A 23,504-nucleotide genomic window follows, 5' to 3' on the forward strand; every position below is an offset into this window, starting at 1 on the left:
ACAGAAAAGTATAGGTTTATAGTCGGAAAAATAAGTTACAAGTCATTTTTGTAAAGGTAGTCATTTCAGTCGAAAGAACGACGTCTAGATGACCATTTTAGAAAACATACTTCCACTTTGAGTTTAACCATAATTTTTGAATATAGTTTCATGTTCATAATAAAAATCATTTTCTCAGAATAACAACTTTTAAATCAAAGTTTATCATAGTTTTTAATTAACTAACCCAAAACAGCCCGCGGTGTTACTACGACGGCGTAAATTCGGTTTTACGGTGTTTTTCGTGTTTCCAGGTTCTAAATCATTAAGTTAGCATATCATATAGATATAGAACATGTGTGTAGTTAATTTTAAAAGTCAAGTTAGAAGGATTAACTTTTGTTTGCGAACAAGTTTAGAATTAACTAAACTATGTTCTAGTGATTACGATTTAAACCTTCGAATAAGATAGTTTTATATATATGAATCGAATGATGTTATGAACATCATTACTACCTCAAGTTTAGTAGGTAAACCTACTGGAAGTGACAAGAAATGATCTAGCTTCAAAGGATCTTGGATGGCTTGAAAGTTCTTGAAGTAGGATCATGACACAAAAACAAGTTCAAGTAAGATTTTTACTCGAATTAAGATAGTTTATAGTTATAGAAATTGAATCAAAGTTTGAATATGAATATTACCTTGAATAAGAAAGATAACCTACTGTATATAACAAAGGTTTCTTGATCTTATATGATTACTTGGAATGGATTAGAAAGCTTGGAAGTAAATTAGTAAACTTGAAGGGATTTTTGAAGTGTTCTTGAAGTGTTCTTCCTATGATGATTATAGCTTGATTCTTGAAGTGATTTTTGATGAAGATGATGATTAACTACTGGAAAAATACGTTCATAATAGTGTGTGTATGTGTGTGTTGAGAGAGAATTAGAAAGAGAATTGGAAGTGAAATGGAGTGAATGATGAGTGGTAATTAGTGAGTGGTGAGTGGGGTTAAAAGGAGTTCTAGTTAGTTGACTAGCTCATGGTAGAAGTTAAAATTGATTAGTCATACATGACATAATCAAGAGTGGAATCCCATGCTAGTTCCTATTGGTATATACTCATAGTAAGTACGTTTTGAAGATGTGTATAATACGGGTAAGAATACGACTAGAATTCTTGATGAAAGAAAAGAATGGAAAAGTAACTGTAACCATTTTTGTTAAGTATGAGTGTTTTGATATATGTCTTGAAGTCTTACAAAAGTATTTTAATACATCTAAATACACTACATGTATATACATTTTAACTGAGTCGTTAAGTCATCGTTAGTCGTTACATGTAAGTGTTGTTTTGAAACCTTTAAGTTAACGATCTCAATTAATGTTGTTAACCCATTGTTTATTATATCTAATGAGATGTTAAATTATTATATTATCATGATATTATGATATATTAATATATCTTAATATGATATATATACATTTAAATGTCGTTACAACGATAATCGTTACATATATGTCTCGTTTCGAAATCCTTAAGTTAGTAGTCTTGTTTATATGTATATAACTCATTGTTAATATACTTATGGAGATATTTACTTATCATAATCTCATGTTAACCATATGTATATCCATATATATATCGTCATGTCGTTTTTACAAGTTTTAACGTTCGTGAATTGCCGGTCAACTTGGGTGGTCAATTGTCTATATGAAACATATTTCAATTAATCAAGTCTTAACAAGTTTGATTGCTTAACATGTTGGAAACATTTAATCATGTAAATATCAATCTCAATTAATATATATAAACATGGAAAAGTTCGGGTCACTACAACTACTGAAAAAGAACTCCTTGCTATTGTCTTTGCTTTTGATAAATTTCGTTCATATCTCGTTCTAGCTAAAACGGTGGTCTATACCGACCATTCTGCTCTTAGATACCTATTTTCAAAAAAAGATGCTAAACCAAGATTAATCCATTGGATCTTAATCTTACAAGAGTTCGATATTGAAATCCGAGATAAAAAGGGAGCAGAAAATCTCACCGCTGATCATCTTTCTCGTCTTGAAAATCCTGAATTAGAAGTTCTAAATGAATCGGCCATACAAGACAACTTTCCAGATGAATATCTATTGAAGATAGATTATAATGAAATTCCATGGTTTGCAAACTATGCAAACTACTTAGTATGTGGATTCCTTGAAAAAGGGTTGTCGTACCAAAAATGAAAGAAATTCTTTAGTGATATAAAATACTATTTCTGGGAAGATCCACATTTGTTTAAAAGTTGTCCCGATGGAATAATACGCCAATGTGTATTCGGGGATGAAGCTAGTCAAATCTTAAACCATTGTCACACAAGAGCAATAGGAGGGCATTATGGGCCTCAACTATCAGCAAGAAAAGTTTACGATGCTGGATTCTATTGGCCTACAATTTTCAAAGACGCACACCTTCTTTGCAAATCCTGTGATGCTTGTCAAAGGGCCGGAAAAATAAGTCAACGAGATGAAATGCCACAAAATGTCATTCAAGTATGTGAAGTATTTGACATTTGGGGTATTGACTTTATGGGTCCATTTCCAAAATCTCATAATAATCTCTACATTCTCGTTGCCATTGATTATGTATCTAAATGGGCGGAAGCACAAGCTCTCCCAACTAATTATGCACGAGTTGTAGTCAACTTTTTAAAACTTCTTTTTGACAGATTTGGAACACCGAAAGCTTTAATAAGTGATCGGGGTACTCATTTCTGTAATAATCAACTTGAAAAAGTTCTTAAAAGATATGGAGTAACTCATAAAATCTCAACCGCTTATCATCTACAAACAAGTGGACAAGTTGAAAATACCAACCGAGCTTTAAAACGTATTCTAGAGAAAACCGTAGGATCAAATCCGAAGGAATGGTCCATGAAATTGGAGGATGCACTCTGCACTTTTAGAACAGCCTACAAAACTCCAATTGGAACCACACCTTTTAAACTCGTTTACGGAAAAGCATGTCATCTTCCAGTAGAAATTGAACACAAAGCATTTTGGGCTTTGAAGACATGTAATCTTGATTTACATGAAGCTGGACATCTATGGTTAAGTCAACTAAACGAATTAGAAGAATTAAGACTTGAGGCATATGGAGTAACTCATAAAATCTCAACCCAATTTTAATGCGTAAAGGAATAAGTCCTTCGTATTGCACACATAAAATCCTTATGGAAGAAGGTCATAAAACGTATGTGCAATGCCAACGAAGACTAAATCCGAATATGCAAGATGTTGTTAAGAAAGAAATTATTAAACTGCTTGATGCAGGTTTAAATTATCCAATATCTGATAGTCCATGGGTAAGCCCAGTTCAATGCGTACCTAAGAAGGGTGGCATGACTGTCATCACAAATGAGAAAAAATGAGCTTATTCTTTCATATTACATCAATGAATGCCTCGATGGTTGCTAAAAATGGGTGACCTAAAATTAGAGGAATATCAAGGTTTTCCTCCATATTAATAACTATGAAGTTTGCAACAAAGGTCAAACTTCCCACGTTAATAAGTAAATTATTTGCTATTCCAACCGGGTGTTTAATGGTTAGGTCAAATGATTAAACACCTATTTTGGTTGGTTTTAATTTACCCATACCTAATCTTTTGTATAAGGAAAGAGGCATAATATTTGCGCTTGCTCCTAAATCTGCGAGTCCATTATATATAGCACCATCATTAAGCAAGCAAGAAATGATAAATTCGCCTGAGTCTCCTACTTTAGTAAGTCGAGTTGGTTTGTAAACCTTTTTCGGGTGTTCTTTTCTTGGTTCTTTCACTTCTATTTGAACTTCTTGTTCACATTTTTCTTCGTTTCTTGGAATGGGAGATTTGTATAAGAATTCTTCTTCATCACTTCAATTTGAATCCTCCCTATTTTCCAATTTTGATTTTTCATATGTTGTTGATAACATATTTATGTTTTCAATTTGAAGGTTTTCTTGGGTGGTGAAATTATGGTTGACTTCATTGTCAACTTCCATCGGACCATGTATGTAATGTTTAACTCTGTGACCATTAACTTTAAATTCAATCCCATTTGAATTTATTAACTGTATTTTTCCGTACGGGAAAACTCTTTTGACTACGAATGGTCCAGACCATCTTGATTTCAATTTTTCAGGAAATAGCTTGAATCGTGAATTAAAAAGAAGAACTCTGTCTCCTTCCTGTTAAGTCGAATGTTGTAAGGGTGTAAGTCGAAATTATGTCCGTGTAACGCTACGCTATTTTTAATCATTGTAAGTTATGTTCAACTTTTTTAAATTAATGTCTCGTAGCTAAGTTACACCCTTACACCCTTACAACATTCCTACTAGGACTATAACAGGATGGCGTGTTTGTATTGATTATAGAAAATTAAATGACGCTACCAGAAAAGATCACTTTCCCTTACCTTTCATTGATCAAATGTTGAAAAGATTAGACGGAAATAGTTACTATTGTTTTCTTGATGGTTTTTCCGGATATTTTCAAATTCCAATAGCACCCGAGGACCAAGAGAAAACCACGTTCACGTGCCCTTATGGTACATTTTCTTACAAACGCATGCCATTTGGACTTTGCAACGCCCCTGCAACCTTTCAAAGGAGCATGATGGCGATTTTTCACGACATGATAGAAGAATGCATGGAAGTTTTCATGGATGACTTTTCAGTCTTCGGTGATACTTTTGAATCATGTCTAGTTAATCCTGAACGAATGCTTATTAGATGCAAACAATCAAATCTAGTTCTTAATTAGGAGAAATGTCATTTCATGGTTAAAGAAGGCATCGTTCTTGGATATAAAATTTCAAAGGAAGGAATTGAAGTGGATAGAGCTAAAGTAGATGTAATTGCTAAACTTCCAAGATGTTGTTAAGATTTTATGAGTTAGGAATTGAAGTGGATAGAGCTAAAGTAGATGTAATTACTAGTAGGAATAAGCTCATTTTTCTCATTTGTGATGACAGTCATGCCACCCTTCTGGGCTTACCCATGGACTATCAGAGATTGGATAAATTAAACCTGCATCAAGCAGTTTAATAATTTCTTTCTTAACAACATCTTGCATATTCGGATTTAGTCTTCATTGGCGTTGCACATACGTTTTATGACCTTCTTCCATAAGGATTTTATGTGTGCAATACGAAGGACTTATTCCTTTAATATCATGAATCTTCCATGCAATAGCTGGTTTATGAGCTTTTAGCACATAAATGAGTTGATATTTTTCATTTTCTGTAAGAGAAGACGATATTATTATAGGTAATTCGGATTCACCATGTAAATAAGCGTATTCCAAATGGTTTGAAAGTGGCTTTAACTCTAATGTCGGTGGTTCTTCTATCGATGATTTATATCGATATCTGTCTTCTTCTTTTAGCATTTGAATTTCTTCTTTTGTTGGTTCATATCCATTAGCCATAAGTGTAGCTAACATTTCAGTTTCATCAATTGGTTCAGTTCCTTCTCCTAAAAAACATTCTCCTGTTCCTTGTAATTCTGTAAATTCTTCTAACAATTCTGCATGTAAATCTATAGTTTGAATATAATAACATGTATCATCTCCAGATTGCGGTTGTTGCATGGCTCTATCAACAAAAAAGGTAACACTCTCGTCCTCTATACTTAGGGTCAGTTTCTTACCAAACACGTCTATTATTGCTTTAGCCGTGTTTAAGAATAGTCTTCCTAATATGAGAGGAACTCGAGAATCTTCTTCCATATCCAGAATAACAAAATCTACTGGAAATACTAAAGTACCAACTTTAACTAGCATGTTCTCCATTATCCCTCTAGGATATTTTACTGATATATCAGCTAGTTGTATACTTATTCGTGTTGGTTTCAATTCTTCAAGGTCTAGTTTAGCGTATAGTGAATACGGTATTAAATTTATACTAGCACCTAAGTCTGCCAATGCTTCTATTGAACTAAGACTACCCAGAAAACATGGAATTGTGAAACTTCCTGGATCTGATAATTTTTCTGGTATCTTATTCAACAACACTGCAGAATAATTAGCATTCATAGTAACATCCGAGAGTTCTTCCATTTTCTTTCTATTTGTGATTAGATCTTTCAAGAATTTAGCATATCTAGGCATTCCTGAAATTACATCAATGAAAGGAAGATTAACATTTATCTGTTTAAACATATCCAAGAATTTGGATTGCTCGGCTTCAAGTTTCTCTTTTCTCATTTTACTTGGGTAAGGAAGTGGTGGTTGGTATGGTTTAACATAAGGCTTTGCCTTAACTGTGTTATCTTCATCAACCTTTTCAACTACCGGTTCTGTTTCCTTATCTTGCTCAGATTGTGGTTCTTGTGGAGTAGGAATAGCTTCATCAGAAATTACAGGCATTTCAGGTGGTTTAAGTGTAATACCACTTCTTGTGGTAATGGCTTTAACTGTTTCATTCCGGGGGTTAGCATTTGTATCACTAGGTAAACTTCCCGGTTTTCTTTCACATATCAACCTTGCTAGGTTGCTCACTTCTTGTTCCAGATTTTGAATAGAAGCTTGTTTATTTCTAAATGCTTGAGCATTTTGTTCATTGGTTTGTTTCTGAGATGTGAAAAATTGAGTTTGAGATTCAACTAGCTTCGACATCATATCTTCTAAATTTGGCTTTTTATCATCGGTTTGTGGTGGTTTATTTTGAAAAATAGGTCTTTGCTAATTGTAAGTATTGTTAGATACTTGTTGATTGCTTGGATCTTGTTGGTTGTTGTATGGAACATTTTGATTATAGTTCTGATTTTGATTGTAGATTGGTCTTAGCGATTGATAATTATTCTGATAATTATTTCCAGGCCTTTGGTTTAGATATGAAACATTCTCTCTTTGTTCCATTGTTAGTTCAATACTGAGACAATCTTTTGTTAAATGTGGTCCTCCACACTGCTCACAACTAATTCGTATTGAATGAATATCTTTAGTCATCTTTTCCATTCGTCTCTCGACAGCATCTATCTTTGCGGAAATGGAATCAAAGTCATGGCTAGAATCGGCTCTAGCTGCTTTAGATGATCTAACGATATCTTTTTCTTGGTGGCACTCATGTGAGTGGGAAGCAGTGTTATCAATAATTTTGTAAGCGACAGTTGCGGTTTTCTTCATAATGGAACCACTAGCTGCTATATCGATGTCTTTTCTTGTAGTGATGTCGCATCCTTGGTAGAATATTTGTACTATTTTCAAGTGTCTAAACCATGTTGCGGACATCCTCTCAATAACTTTCCAAATCTTGTCCACGCCTCATAAAGAGTTTCATTTGGCTTTTGTGTGAACGTAACTATTTCTCCTTGAAGTCTCACGGCTTTAGATGCCGGAAAGAATTGTTTAAGAAATTTTTCAACTAAAACATCCCATGTATCAATCGCCCCTTCAGGTAACGATTCTAACCAATCTTTGGCTTCTCCCTTTAAAGTCCAGGGAAATAACATGAGATATATCTGTTCATCCTCCACTTCTCTTATTTTAAATAGAGTACAGATCCTATTAAAAGTACGAAGATGTTCATTTGGATCTTCCTTCGGCGAACCACTAAATTAGCATTGATTAGTACCATGTGTAGGATTTGTCCTTTAATTTCATAATCTGGCGCATTAATGTCTGGTTGAGTAATTGCGTGACCTTGGCCAGTGCGTTTAGCTCTCATTCGGTCTTCCATACTTAGAGGTTCCAGATTTTCCATGATTGAATTTGTTGAATCTGAATCACTAGAGGATTCTGATTTAATGGGTTGTTCCTCGACAATCTCTGTTTGAATGATTGGTGGTTCCGGAGGAAAGATTAGTGGTTCAGGATCTCTGAATTATCCCTGAATATCCTCCGAATTCTCAATTGTGAGGTCGGGTTCAAAAAATAGATTATCGGAAATTTGAATTGGAGTACTTGGTTGACTGGATGACGATTCTAAAGAAAAATCAACGGCGAAAATATTTGCTAGATGTCTTGATCTGGTTACAGGTGGTGAACGTACAAAAGGTGGTGAACGTTTTGCTCGGTGCATTCACTGAATATCCTATTAGTTATAAAATATAAAAATTATATAAGTTATCAAATTAATAGACTTTTCTGATTTTGCCCACGTTTCGAATAGCCAACAGATGCAGCAGGTAGCCAGGACCCTTTAAATCGGAAGCCCACAACTCTCCACTAACAAATCCAACTATTACTACGAACCAGAAAATTTTGGATGTCTATCAATTTAACCACTTAAAATAATTTTTCGTCGAAGTTTAAAGAAATTTTAGAGAAGAAATAGAAAATTCTATGTCCTAAAAAAAAAAAAAAAATTAGAGCGGCGAAAAATAAGAAAGAAAAAGAGCGCGTCAAAAAATAAATGGTCGAAAAAAATAATAAAAAGAACGTAGCGCGTCGAAACTTAAAAGTCTAAAACTAAGAATTAAAGGTTGCGTCTAAAGGTATTAAAGCTTAAAAGAAATTCTATATCCAAAACGGCAATAACTTAAAAAGTACTAAAATCTTAAAACGGCGTCGCAAAATTCTAAAGCACCTAAATCTTAGTCTAAAAAAAAAAAGCACTTAAGGGATTTTACGGCAAAGCCTAAAAATCTAGAAGTAAAAATAACTATGGCAAAAACTATGACTTAAAACTAAATACGAACGAAAAATACAAATATTACGCTAAAACAAATAAAAAGTTATAAAATATAAAAATAAACTTAAAGTTGTAAAAAGTACAATTTTTATAAAAATATTATTTTTAAATTATTTATTTTATAAAACTATTAATTTTATATATTAATTAAAACTAGATTAAAACTAAATAAAACAAACTAAATAATAAAACTAAACTAAATAATTAAATAATTATAACCTAAATAGGGTTTTAATAATAATTATAATTAATTTAAACCCTAAACTAGTTGGACTAGGTTACCAGACCAGTCAAATCACCTCATGCGATCGCATGAGGTGTTAGTTGGTTTTCCATGCGATCGCATGGCTTGCGAATTCGGGCCAGACTTTAAGCTGCAACTGTGATCGGGCCGAGTGGTTTTTACTACTTTTTTTTTTAAATTCTGTTTTAATATTTATATAAAATATTTATATAAATTAAAACAAAACTTATATTTTTACAAACAAAAAATAGAAATAGAAATATTTATAATTTATATATTTTATCAAACTCTTAAAAATATAAATATATTGTTATTCTTTTTATGGTTATTGTATTTTTAATAATTAAAAAGTATTTTTACAAAAGCGTATTTTTACAAAAGTAAATTAAAAAGAAGTAAAGTCTTTTTTCAAATTTTTTTTTTTATATATATAGCGTTTCGCTTTCGGCGTTTTAGTGTCCCCGGCAGCGGCGCCAAAAATACTTGATGTTAAAGCGAAGGGGTACTAAATACTATAATTTTTTTACAAGGAAATACTATTAAATATGATACAATTTTACACAAGTTATTTATTTATTTATTTATAGAGTGGATATACCTAAACCTTGCTACAACACTTATAGGCAGTGCACCTAATCGTACAGTAGTGTAGTTTTTAGTAAGTTCGGTTCGTCCACAGGGAACTCTAGCCAAGTTTAACGCTATATTTTTAACTTATAATTGTAAAAATACAAAAATATATATAAGTAGTATTATTATTATAAAAGGGGGTTTTTACCGTTTAATGACCGGTTTATCGATTTTAAAACTTAAGTCGCAGTTAAAACCTAATGTAAAATATTAAATATATAAAAGACTTAATTTAAAGCGTAAAGTAAATAACGATAATGAAGTTGCGATAAATAAAAATGCGATAAATAAAATAACGGTAAATAAAATTGCGATAATTAAAAAGTACGATAATTAAAAGTGCAATTAAATACAATGACTGTAAATAAAAGTGCGATAATTAAAAGTGCAATTAAATATGAAATATATAATTATACTTATTTAAACTTCCGTAATCATGATGTTTGACATGTTCATTTTAGTTTATTCCCATGGGTTAATTGTCCTTTGTCCTGGATTATTCAATATGTCCATACGGATTTGTCCATAATAGTCCATCAGTCATAATCATAAAGTGCGGAAGTCTTCGTCAAATTATTCTTATTCTCGAAGTCAAATATTCCAACTAATTGGGGATTCGAATTGTAACAAGGTCTTAATACTTTATTGCGTAATTATTCTTAAGTCAAATACGTGTTTTCCTGCATTTATTGCATAAATAGTGTATAGACGAATTCCTATCTTAGCATATCTGTTATTGTGAACTTTGCCTGACATCTTCCAAAGATTCCTCCGTAATTTATGGGATTTTGATATTATATATACATATGTAAATTATGTATCGAAGAATACCAAATCTAAGTCTTATAATCTATTTCATACCAAAAAATTCTTTCTCTGATTATACAAAATGGATTCCACATCTAGTTTAAATTCCTCAGACTCCGACAGCTATTCCGATATGGAATTTGACCTGAGCTCCGAAAGCAGCGTAACCGGAATGGATCAACCAATTAGCCATCATCTATTCTGGATGAATTAAGGATGGGTTCGTAATCTACTTAACCATTGGAAACAAGAAGAAGGTGATCCCTTCCATCCACCACATTCACCTCTTGGCGAAGAACCTGAAGCGCTTACCGGCGAACCTGTTCGAAACACCATTTTCTCTCTCATTTCCAGAGTATCTCATCACGATTATATACTATCCCAAATTCTGAATCTTATTCATCCGCTCGTCCGAACCGACAATCATCCCGGTGTAATAGAAGAAGTCAACGAGCTTCGCACTCGCGTGACGGCTTTGGAGAATATGGTGCAAGGATTACAAGCACCATCAACAACACCAGTACCGCTAACAACATCCACATCGGAAGCCTCAATACCACAAACACCAGCAGCATCACCGACATCAACAGTACCATCATCAACATCAACAGTATAATTACCACCACCAACAACCACATCCGCATCCCACACCTCAATATCACATCTAAAATCTGTACTTCGAGCATCAACATCATACGCACCATAGGTACCAAGGAATACCAACAATAACAAATGATGAAGTATCGATTCATCACTTCATTGAAGCAATATTCTGCAGAGAATATGTAATTTCTAAAAATTATTAGGGATTACTTATTCTAGGTCTAACCATAAACCAGAAGAGTAGATGGATAGAGATGATAGAGGAAACCCTGACAAGAATGGTGTGTGATCTACAAGCTAGACTGGTTATACAAGCGCCGCCAGAAGTACCACCAGCATCACCATTAGTATCACCAACACCAGTAACACCTGTAGCACCACAAGCTCCACCAACTCCATAACCACCGACGATATCGACACCACAGTCACCGAGGAGTTTATTGGAATAACGAGTTATGAAGTATTAACTCATTATTTCCAAAGAATTTATATATTATATATATGAATTTTGGAAACCATAATATATTTTTTAGTACTAAGCTATTAAGTATGAATTGAAAAAGGGTAGATACTACTCGGTTAATTCATATTACTAATATGCTATGATGTACATCCTTAGTTAACTACAATCTCTGTTTCAAACCAATGAATTCTATTTCATAATAAACCATGTGTATTATTCAACTACATGTTTGATTTTACACTCCCATTTTCGATATACTCAAAACTTTCCAGAAAACATCATTCGTACTTTGCGGAATTCACAAGTATTTCATGAGCATCAACATCCTTCACCAAGGAATATCAATAAGAATAAATAATGATGTATTAATTACATTAGTGAAATACTCCGCAAATATTATGTAATCTCTAAAGTTTTAGGGATTATTCATTTCTAGTTCCAACCGTAAACCAAATGAGATTAATATAATATTAACTCATTAAATCCATATTACATCTGAAGAAAATATACATACATATATTTTCATAAAGACTGTAATAAAAATTCTTTTGTACAAAATATTACTTGTGAAATTTTATTTTAACGGGTAGGTAATACCCGCAAAATACTTAAGTTCACATTAATATGTTACGCTGATGTTTCGACAATCGTTAATTATACTCTCTCCTTTCATAGCAATATACATCATTTCACAAAAATCAAGACAACCATTTTCCATGCCAATTCAATTACATATTCTGATTTTGACAAATCAAAATCCAAGTCAAGATTTAAGAATTGTCATCAATCTTAAATTCCTACATCCTTCGAAACCATACTTTGAATTCAAAATGTTATTCATAAAACCGAGGAGAATATTATACGTATCTTTCATAATTCGCGATGATTTCACCTCCACCATCATATACTAACGGATACAACCTACATTCAAACACTCCAATTCAAAATTCTTGAAAGCACCTCAGATTGAAAATCAACGAATCGGACTCGTTATATATGAGAATGCGGATGAAGCAACCAAAGCTGTTGATGGTCTTAATAGTCAAAAGTTGATAATAAAGAAAAGCATGTTAGAAAAGAAATTTGGAAGTGAAAAACGGATTGAGCAAACTATGAAGGAGGCTGTTGACAAATCACAAGGACTAAACCCGTACCTAAAGAATTTAGATAATTCAGTTTCTGATAGAAATCTCAGAAGATATGAAATCTCTTTACGTATTCTAAATCCTTGCAGAAGAATTTTCTTCATCATCCTTTGATTTTAATTTTTTTTTTAAATTCTAAGATATCATCGTATCTTCCATTATAAATATCCTCAATATTTCTGAAAAATACCTCCCTAATTATTCTTATCTGAAATTAATTATCTCTTCGTGTTATCTGTATTACATCATAACAGAAACTATTTTAGTTTCAAAATTTTTGTAACATTCGAATTTAAGTTCATTGATATTATAGAGTAGCGTTGGAATGAAAGCATGAGTTAGTGTATGATGTTAAAGCGAAGGGGTACTAAATACTATAATATTTTTATAAGAAAATACTATTAAATATGATACAATTTTACACAAGTTATTTATTTATTTATAGAGTGGATATACCTAAACCTTGCTACAACACTTATAGGCAGTGCACCTAATCGTACAATAGTGTAGTTTTTAGTAAGTCAGGTTCGTCCACAGGGAACTCTAGCCAAGTTTAACGCTATATTTTTAACTTGTAATTGTAAAAATACAAAAATATATATATAAGTAGTATTATTATTATAAAAGGGGGTTTTTACTGTTTAATGACCGGTTTGTCGATTTTAAAACTTAAGTCGCAGTTAAAACCTAATGTAAAATATTAAATATATAAAAGACTTAATTTAAAGCGTAAAGTAAATAACGATAATGAAATTGCGATAAATAAAAATGCGATAAATAAAATAACGGTAAATAAAATTGCGATAATTAAAAAGTATGATGATTAAAAGTGCAATTAAATACAATGACAGTAAATAAAAGTGTGATAATTAAAAGTGCAATTAAATATGAAATATATAATTATACTTATTTAAACTTCCGTAATCATGATGTTTGACATGTTAATTTTAGTTTATTCCCATGGGTTAATTGTCCTTTGTCCTGGATTATTCAATATGTCCATACGGATTTGTCCATAATAGTCCATTAGTCATAATCATAAAGTGCGGAAGTCTTCGTCAAATTATTCTTATTCCCGAAGTCAAATATTCCAACTAATTGGGGATTCGAATTGTAACAAGGTCTTAATACTTTGTTTAATGAATACACCAGGTTATCGACTGCGTGTAATCTAAGGTTTTATTACTTTGTTAACAATTACACCAGTTACCCTTGAATGTAATCCACCCCTGTTTCAACAAGTCTATTAACTATTAATCCAATCCCGTGTCCGGTAAAATGAACAATTATTGGTATTATTAGATATCCCGCCCACCGTACCCAGTCAAGCGTATGTGGTTATATATAAATACGTCAAATTATAAGTCTATATATTAAATTAACGAGGTATCATTTAGTTAATATAAAGCCCATTAATAGCCCATAGCCTAATTTCCACAAGTGTCGTTCTTTTGTCCAAACCCCAATTATGGTACAAAGCCCAATTACCCCATCTTAATATTTTAGCCCAACATCATGATTACTTCGGCTTAAATAAGCATAATAATAACTTAGCTACGAGACATTAATTTAAAAAGGTTGAACATAACTTATAATCATTAAAAATAGCGTAGCGTTACACGGACAGAATTTCGACTTACACCATTACAACATTCGCTAACATACCCTTACTATTAAAATTAAAATTAAAATTATAATGAATATATATATATATATATATATATATATATATATATATATATATATATATATATATATATATATATATATACGTGAGATTGAGAGATAGAGAAAAGGTATTTTAATTTGAGCCAAAACACGCGAAATTTATAGATGTGGCCTGACTTCTGCTACCATGCGATCGCATGGAATTTTAGCTTCCAGGCCATACGATCGCATGGCCTGCTTTTCCAGCTCACAAGAGTTTGTTTGCATCTTGCCGACGGTTTATAAATATATATATAATATATAAATCATTTTAAGAATTATTTAAATATTATATTATATTTATGTGCATAGTTGACTCGTAATTTTTAGTCCGTTGCGTCGAGCGTTGAGAGTTGACTCTGGTCCCGGTTCTGGATTTTCGAACGTCCTTGCGTACAATTTAATATCTTGTATTTTGCATTTTGCGTCTTGTACTCTTGTAATTTCGAGACGTGTCTCATCAATAATTGGAACCACTTTGATTGTAATTTGTACTTTTGAGCTTTTTGGTCATTTGCGTCTTCAATTCGTCGAATCTGTCTTATGTCTTCACCTATTATTATTTAAACGAATATCACTTGTAAATAGAATAATTGCAACTAAAAGCTTGTCTTTCTTGAGGGATAATGCTATGAAATATATGTTCGTTTTTAGCATTATCAAATATTCCCACACTTGAGCGTTGCTTGTCCTCAAGCAATATAGTCTTGAAATAAAAGCATACTAGAATTACTTCTTTATTCTTCACACTTTGTACATCAGTGAATTCTATACGGCGGTATGAACAATGGTAGTAACGTTGTGGTTTACAGTCCCACATGACTATGAAAATTTAGATCCTTAAGGAAATTGGATCTTTATGAAAACATTTTGATCTTTTGAAAATACAATCTAGCTTTTACCCTAGATAAGTTTTCCGAAATAACCCTTCACCGGTGTTTGCAAAATGTTTTTGTGGGTTTGGTGGGTTTCAGATTTGAAAATTTTAGCTCAAAACTTGCGGTTTTGTGTCACCCACTTGCTAACCTTGTATTGGAAAAGCAACACGTCCAGTATACTTGCTCCGTATATTACCTTTCGGTAAAATACCGTCCGGTTGTAAAGGAAAGCGTTGAAACTAAAAGCTTGTCTTTCTTGAGGGATAATGCTATGAAATATATGTTCATTTTTAGCATTATCAGTGTAATATAATGACACCCGATCAACATGATTATATTATAATAAGTCATGCAGATGTTGTAATGGCACATGATGAAGGTAGTACTTGATCAACATTACCCTCACCATGTACCATGTTACGCGACTCTTTTATTTTACTTAACATCTGAACATACCAAGAATGTATTTTCTTGATAGTTCTATACTTTTCGTGATTCCAGTAGTTTGCTAATACAATCGTGCCATTACATTTTTCTTTCTGCTTATAACACTAGTTATGCTCATTTGAAATCCTATCTATCGTATTTTCGGAGAAATCTTTATCATTTCATTTGTATTTCTCAATAGTGAGAAATTTATTGAACTTGTGCTTATCATAAAACGGAACCCGACCCATTTAGGGTACTTAAAATACTCCATTCATCGATCTTATCATTTTCTTTGATAATGATTATACTAACAATCGAATTCATTTAAAGAATTCAAGTTATATCATATTTCGTGATACGAAAATATCCTTGTTTTCGTTATCAACTTTCCTTAGCCAAATTTCGGGATGAAATTTCTTTTAACGGGTAGGTACTGTCATGAACGGGAAATTTTTGTCAAATTTAAACTCTGATAACTCCGACAAGATAAGAAAATTGATGTGTTGCATTAAAATATTTTTTCATACATTTTATTAACCATTGGACTTTACCCTACGATTCACGAACAACCTATAATTTAAAACTCGAACCCGTCATGATTTATATATGATTTTACTTTCTTAAATGAAAATGTTTTATGATATAATAATTTCTTTTATTATAACCTCTTAATAAAATGATTTTGAATATAATTAGTTCTAGAAAACTAAATTTTATAATATTTATATATGAAATGATAAAAAATTTACTATTAAACGATGCTATTTCAAATTAAAATTTTTACGTATTAAGTCATTTTATTTTTATGATATAATTTTTGTAATTTTTTTTAAGAAACGAAGTTAAATTAAAAATGTACAATTTGTAAAGCACAACGTATAACAACGTGTAGCTTAAATAGTTAAATTTAAATTAATTCATTTACTTTTCATTGAATAGTAAATGAAACGAAATTAATTCATTTACTATTCCACGAAAGTGACATGATAGAAATTATTAATTATAAGTTACATAATATACCCCTGAAGTATTTAATAAATACAACTTTTTAAAAATTTACGATTCAAATTTGATTCTAAATTTATTATTATATTATTATATTTTATTTCAATATTATTATATTATTATATTATTATATTAAAATTTATATTATATTATATATCTTTGTCCAGTCAAAAACTAGGAAAACACATATTACGCTTATAAACTTTATAAACGAACCTTTTTACAACTAATTTTATAAAGTTTAAGACCAAAATATATATATATATATATATATATATATATATATATATATATATATATATATATATATATATATATATATATATACAAAAATATATATATATATACAAATATAAAAAGGGGAATTTTAATCCACATTTTTACCCGTCAATTATTAGCAACAGAGTACGAAATACCGGTCCGTGAAAACTGTCGGTAGAATGAGACAAAGGCGGATACTTTTTAAATTCACACCTTTTCAAATTTTAATTTTTTATTATTATATTGAATTATTGATTATTATTATATTATTATATTTTATTTAAAATTTATTATATTATTATTTTATTAATCTGTATATATGAATGATCGACACCAATAATTTCACACAATTTCAGTTTCTCGTTCAATTCATTTTCACATAGAAATAGATATTTACTCCGTATCATATTCATCATCACAATTTTATTATTATTATTATTATTATTATTATTATTATTATTATTATTATTATTATTATTATTATTATTATTATTATTATTATTATTATTAAGATTAATATTATTATTATTAATCTTATTATTATCATTATTAGTATTATTAGTATTATTATTATTAGTATACACATAAAATACTACGACGGGGATATGTTCAAGTGATTTCAAATGGGTTATAGCTAAGGAGGTTATGGGTAATGTGTAGTGACCCGAACTTTTCGATGTTTATATATATTAAATGAAATTGTTATTTACATGATTAAGTGTTTCCAACATGTTAAGCAATCAAATTTGTTAAGACTTGATTAATTGAAATAGGTTTCATATAGACAATTGACCGCCCAAGTTGACCGGTGATTAACGAACGTTAAAACTTGTAAAAACTATATGATGACATATATATGGATATATATATAGTTAACATGATATTATGATAAGTAAACATATCATTAAGTATATTAACAATGAACTACATATGTAAAAGCAAGACTACTAACTTAATGATTTTGAAACGAGACATATATGTAACGATTATCGTTGTAACGACATTTAATGTATATATATCATATTAAGAGATATTCATACATCATATTATCATGATAATATAATAATTTAAAATCTCATTTGATATTATAAACATTGGGTTAACAACATTTAACAAGATCGTTAACCTAAAGGTTTCAAAACAACACTTACATGTAACGACTAACGATGACTTAACGACTCAGTTAAAATGTATATACATGTAGTGTTTTAATATGTATTCATACACTTTTTAAAGACTTCAAGACACTTATCAAAATACTTCTACTTAACAAAAATGCTTACAATTACATCCTCGTTCAGTTTCATCAACAATTCTACTCGTATGCACCCGTATTCGTACTCGTACAATACACAGCTTTTAGATGTATGTACTATTGGTATATACACTTCAATGATCAGCTCTTAGCAGCCCATGTGAGTCACCTAACACATGTGGGAACCATCATTTGGCAACTAGCATGAAATATCTCATAAAATTACAAAAATATGAGTAATCATTCATGACTTATTTACATGAAAACAAAATTACATATCCTTTATATCTAATCCATACACCAACGACCAAAAACACCTACAAACACTTTCATTCTTCAATTTTCTTCATCTAATTGATCTCTCTCAAGTTCTATCTTCAAGTTCTAAGTGTTCTTCATAAATTCCAAAAGTTCTAGTTTCATAAAATCAAGAATACTTCCAAGATTGCAAGTTTACTTCCAAGTTTTCTAAATCCATTCCAAGTAATCATCCAAGATCAAGAAACCTTTGTTACTTACAGTAGGTTATCTTTCTAATACAAGGTAATAATCATATTCAAACTTTAATTCAATTTCTATAACTATGACAATCTTATTTCGAGTGGAAATCTTACTTGAAATTGTTTTCGTGTCATGATTCTGCTTCAAGAACTTTCAAGCCATCCAAGGATCCTTTAAAGCTAGATCTATTTTTCTCATTTCTAGTAGGTTTATCCAAGGAACATGAGGTAGTAATGATGTTCATAACATCATTCAATTCATACATATAAAGCTATCTTATTCGAAGGTTTAAACTTGTAATCACTAGAACATAGTTTAGTTATTTCTAAACTTGTTCACAAATAAACGTTAATCCTTCTAACTTAACTTTTAAAATCAACTAAACACATGTTCTATATCTATATGATATGCTAACTTAATGATTTAAAACCTGGAAACACGAAAAACACCGTAAAACCGGATTTACGCCGTCGTAGTAACACTACGGGCTGTTTTGGGTTAGTTAATTAAAAACTATGATAAAATTTGATTTAAAAGTTATTATTCTGGGAAAATGATTTTTATTATGAACATGAAACTATATCCAAAAATTATGGTTATACTCAAAGTGGAAGTATGTTTTCTAAAATGGTCATCTAGACGTCGTTCTTTCGACTGAAATGACTACCTTTACAAAAACGACTTGTAACTTATTTTTACGACTAAAAACCTATACTTTTTCTATTTAGATTCATAAAATAGAGTTCAATATGAAACCATAGCAATTTGATTCACTCAAAACGGATTTAAAATGAAGAAGTTATGGGTAAAACAAGATTGGATAATTTTTCTCATTTTAACTACGTGAAAATTGGTAACAAATCTATTCCAACCATAACTTAATCAACTTGTATTGTATATTATGTAATCTTGAGATACCATAGACACGTATACAATATTTTTGACCTATCATGTCGACACTTCTATATATATTTCGGAACAACCATAGACACTCTATATGTGAATGTTGGAGTTAGCTATACAGGGTTGAGGTTGATTCCAAAATATATATAGTTTGAGTTGTGATCAATACTGAGATACGTATACACTGGGTCGTGGATTGATTCAAGATAATATTTATCTATTTATTTCTGTACATCTAACTGTGGACAACTAGTTGTAGGTTACTAACAAGGACAGCTGACTTAATAAACTTAAAACATCAAAATGTATTAAAAGTATTGTAAATATATTTTGAACATACTTTGATATATATGTATATATTATTATAGGTTCGTGAATCAACCAGTGGCCAAGTCTTACTTCCCGACGAAGTAAAAATCTGTGAAAGTGAGTTATAGTCCCACTTTTAAATTCTAATATTTTTGGGATGAGAATACATGCAGGTTTTATAAATGATTTACAAAATAGACACAAGTACGTGAAACTACATTCTATGGTTGAATTATCGAAATCGAATATGCCCCTTTTTATTAAATCTGGTAATCTAAGAATTAGGGAACAGACACCCTAATTGACGCGGATCCTAAAGATAGATCTATTGGGCCTAACAAACCCCATCCAAAGTACCGGATGCTTTAGTACTTCGAAATTTATATCATATCCGAAGGGTGTCCCGGAATGATGGGGATATTCTTATATATGCATCTTGTTAATGTCGGTTAACAGGTGTTTACCATATGAATGATTTTTATCTCTATGTATGGGATGTGTATTGAAATATGAAATCTTGTGGTCTATTGTTACGATTTGATATATATAGGTTAAACCTATAACTCACCAACATTTTTTGTTGACGTTTAAAGCATGTTTATTCTCAGGTGAATACTAAGAGCTTCCGATGTTGCATACTAAAATAAGGACAAGATTTGGAGTCCATGTTTGTATGATATTGTGTAAAAACTGCATTCAAGAAACTGATTTCGATGTAACATATTTGTATTGTAAACCATTATGTAATGGTCGTGTGTAAACAGGATATTTTAGATTATCATTATTTGATAATCTACGTAAAGCTTTTTAAACCTTTATTTATGAAATAAAGGTTATGGTTTGTTTTAAAAATGAATACAGTCTTTGAAAAACGTCTCATATAGAGGCCAAAACCTCGCAACGAAATCAATTAATATGGAACGTTTTTAATCAATAAGAACGGGACATTTCAGTTGGTATCCGAGCGTTGGTCTTAGAGAGCCAGAAAATTTGCATTAGTGTGTCTTATCGAGTTTGTTAGGATGCATTACTGAGTCTGGACTTCGACCGTGTTTTCTTTAAAAATGATTGCTTAACATTTTTGTTGGAAACTATATATTATTAACATGTATATATTATGTGATATATTAATCTCTTAACATGTTTGATATTGTGTGATAGATGTCTACCTCTAGCACAAATCCCATTGACTCACCTAATAATAACGAAGAGTCGAATATATATTGGACTGATTCACAAGTTCTCGAAGAAGAACCGGAAGAAGAATCAGAACCGGAAGAAGAATCAGAACCGGAAGAGGAGGAATTGGAGGAGGAAATAGAACCGGTGGGGGAAATAATAAAAAGGTTAAGTAAAAGAAAATCCTCAACCAACCGACCAAGGTTAATTATGGTCAATGGTGTTTCTGCCAAGGAAGCAAAATATTGGGAGGATTACCAATTCTCCAATGAATCGGATTCCGACGAGAATTCCGATGATGTTATAGAAATTACCAGAACTGATTTTAAAAAGGCAAAAGAAAATAATAAGGGAAAGGGCATAAAAATAGAGAAATCTAATTCCAACCCCGATGAACTTTATATGTATCGTCAACCCCCGAAGCCCTTAAGTTGTAACAATGACCCGGGAACCTCTAAACCACCAGGTTTTTCTAAACCAATGTGGAAAATGACGGCTCGTATTAGGGGAACATCATATATCCCTAGAAACTTGTCAAAATGAACCAAAACCAAAGAAGAAGAAACGAGCGAGTCGGAATAAGATAGTTGTATTCGTGTGGTGTAATATATGTAATATAGTGTGCTTATGCTTTATGATATATGTAAAAATTGCTTGTATTAATAAGTATTTTTTTTTATGAATCTAACTCTTGTCTATTTTACAGTATAAAAACACAAAATGGATAGACAACCCAATATTTTAAGAGACCTACCCGGAGACATGATTGATGAAATCTTGTCTAGAGTCGGTCAGAATTCCTCGGCACAACTATTTAAGGCGAGATCAGTTTGTAAGACATTCGAAGAACGTTCCAAGAATGCCTTGGTTTATAAAAGGCTTTCGTTCAAAAGATGGGGGATATCACATTGGGAAATCCATAAGTTACGATGTGTTTACTTTGACGCATATATTGCGGGGAACCCAAATGCTATTTTACGCAACGGGTTAAGAAATTATTTTAACTCAATATATCCGAATATAGGACTTCGTGATTTAGAAAAAGCGGCTAACATGCAACATAAAGAAGCATGTTATGCTTACGGGTTAGTAATGTTCGCTTCTCACCAAAGTGAGAACAAGAACATCGGGCTACAACTATTAAACAAAACATTCCCACAAGTTACGGAGTCGGTAATTGGGGTAAGAAATGAGGTTTTTAGATTGTTACGGGACTGTTGGATATTACGTAACCCTCGTCCCTTTGACGACGTTACAACACGCTGTCTTATCAACCGCCATAACGGTTATGTTCCACAAGACCAAGGATGGGAAGTAGTCCTAGTAAAACCAGAATGCATGACTTGTTTCTGGACGTATGAATTACGTGTCTTTATTGCCTTTAATGAACGACTTGTGTACTAGCTAGAATTATCTTCACAACTATCTTGTATCAAAGTTATTGTGTGCTATATTTCATGCTATATGTAAAATAAGCGGTATTGTAAGTTTGTAAAATATTGTGTAAAAGTTTGAACACGAAATATTATTATAATCAGTTTTTCATATAGAATTGTAGTAGTTGAATTGTATATTAGCTACTAAGTATGAACTTAACGGTTTGGTACTACCCGAATTTAAACTTATAAAATGCTAATATGAAGAAAAAGCTTTTATAAATGAGCTCATATAATGCTACGAAATACTATTAACTACTCTTAATATTCTGTATGATTAACTTGTTCCATTTGACTATTTTGAAGGAAATGGCACCGACTACTCGACAAACCATGAATATGAATGAAGAGGAATTCTGTACTTTTCTAGCTTCAAACATAGCCCCAGTACAGGCTGCGCTACATACCAACAATAACCTTGGATCTAGCAGTACAGGAAATCGTGTAGGATGCACCTACAAAGAATTCACTGCCTGCAAACCTTTGGAATTTGATGGAACTGAAGGACCGATCGGATTGAAACGGTGGACCGAGAAGGTCGAATCGGTGTTTGCCATAAGTAAGTGTACTGAAGAGGACAAAGTGAAGTACGCTACGCATACCTTCACAGGTTCTGCGTTAACATGGTGGAATACCTATCTAGAGCAAGTGGGACAAGATGATGCTTACGCACTACCGTGGTCAGCATTCAAGCACTTAATGAACGAGAAGTACCGTCCCAGAACCGAGGTCAATAAGCTCAAGACAGAACTTAGAGGGTTACGAACCCAAGGATTTGATATTACCATGTACGAAAGACGATTCACAGAATTGTGCCTATTGTGTCCGGGAGCGTTCGAAGATGAGGAAGAGAAGATCGACGCGTTTGTGAAAGGATTACCAGAAAGAATCCAAGAAGATATAAGTTCACACGATCCCGCCTCCATACAACAGGCATGTAGAATGGCTCACAAACTAGTGAACCAGATTGAGGAAAGAATTAAAGAACATACGGCTGAAGAGGCCAATGTGAGGCAAGTCAAAAGAAAGTGGGAGGAAAACGGTGATAAAAATCACCAATACAACAACAACAGCAATTACAATAATAATCGCAACAATTATCCCAACA

Source organism: Rutidosis leptorrhynchoides, chromosome 2 (genome assembly GCF_046630445.1).
Source record: "Rutidosis leptorrhynchoides isolate AG116_Rl617_1_P2 chromosome 2, CSIRO_AGI_Rlap_v1, whole genome shotgun sequence".
Lineage (NCBI taxonomy): Eukaryota > Viridiplantae > Streptophyta > Magnoliopsida > Asterales > Asteraceae > Rutidosis > Rutidosis leptorrhynchoides.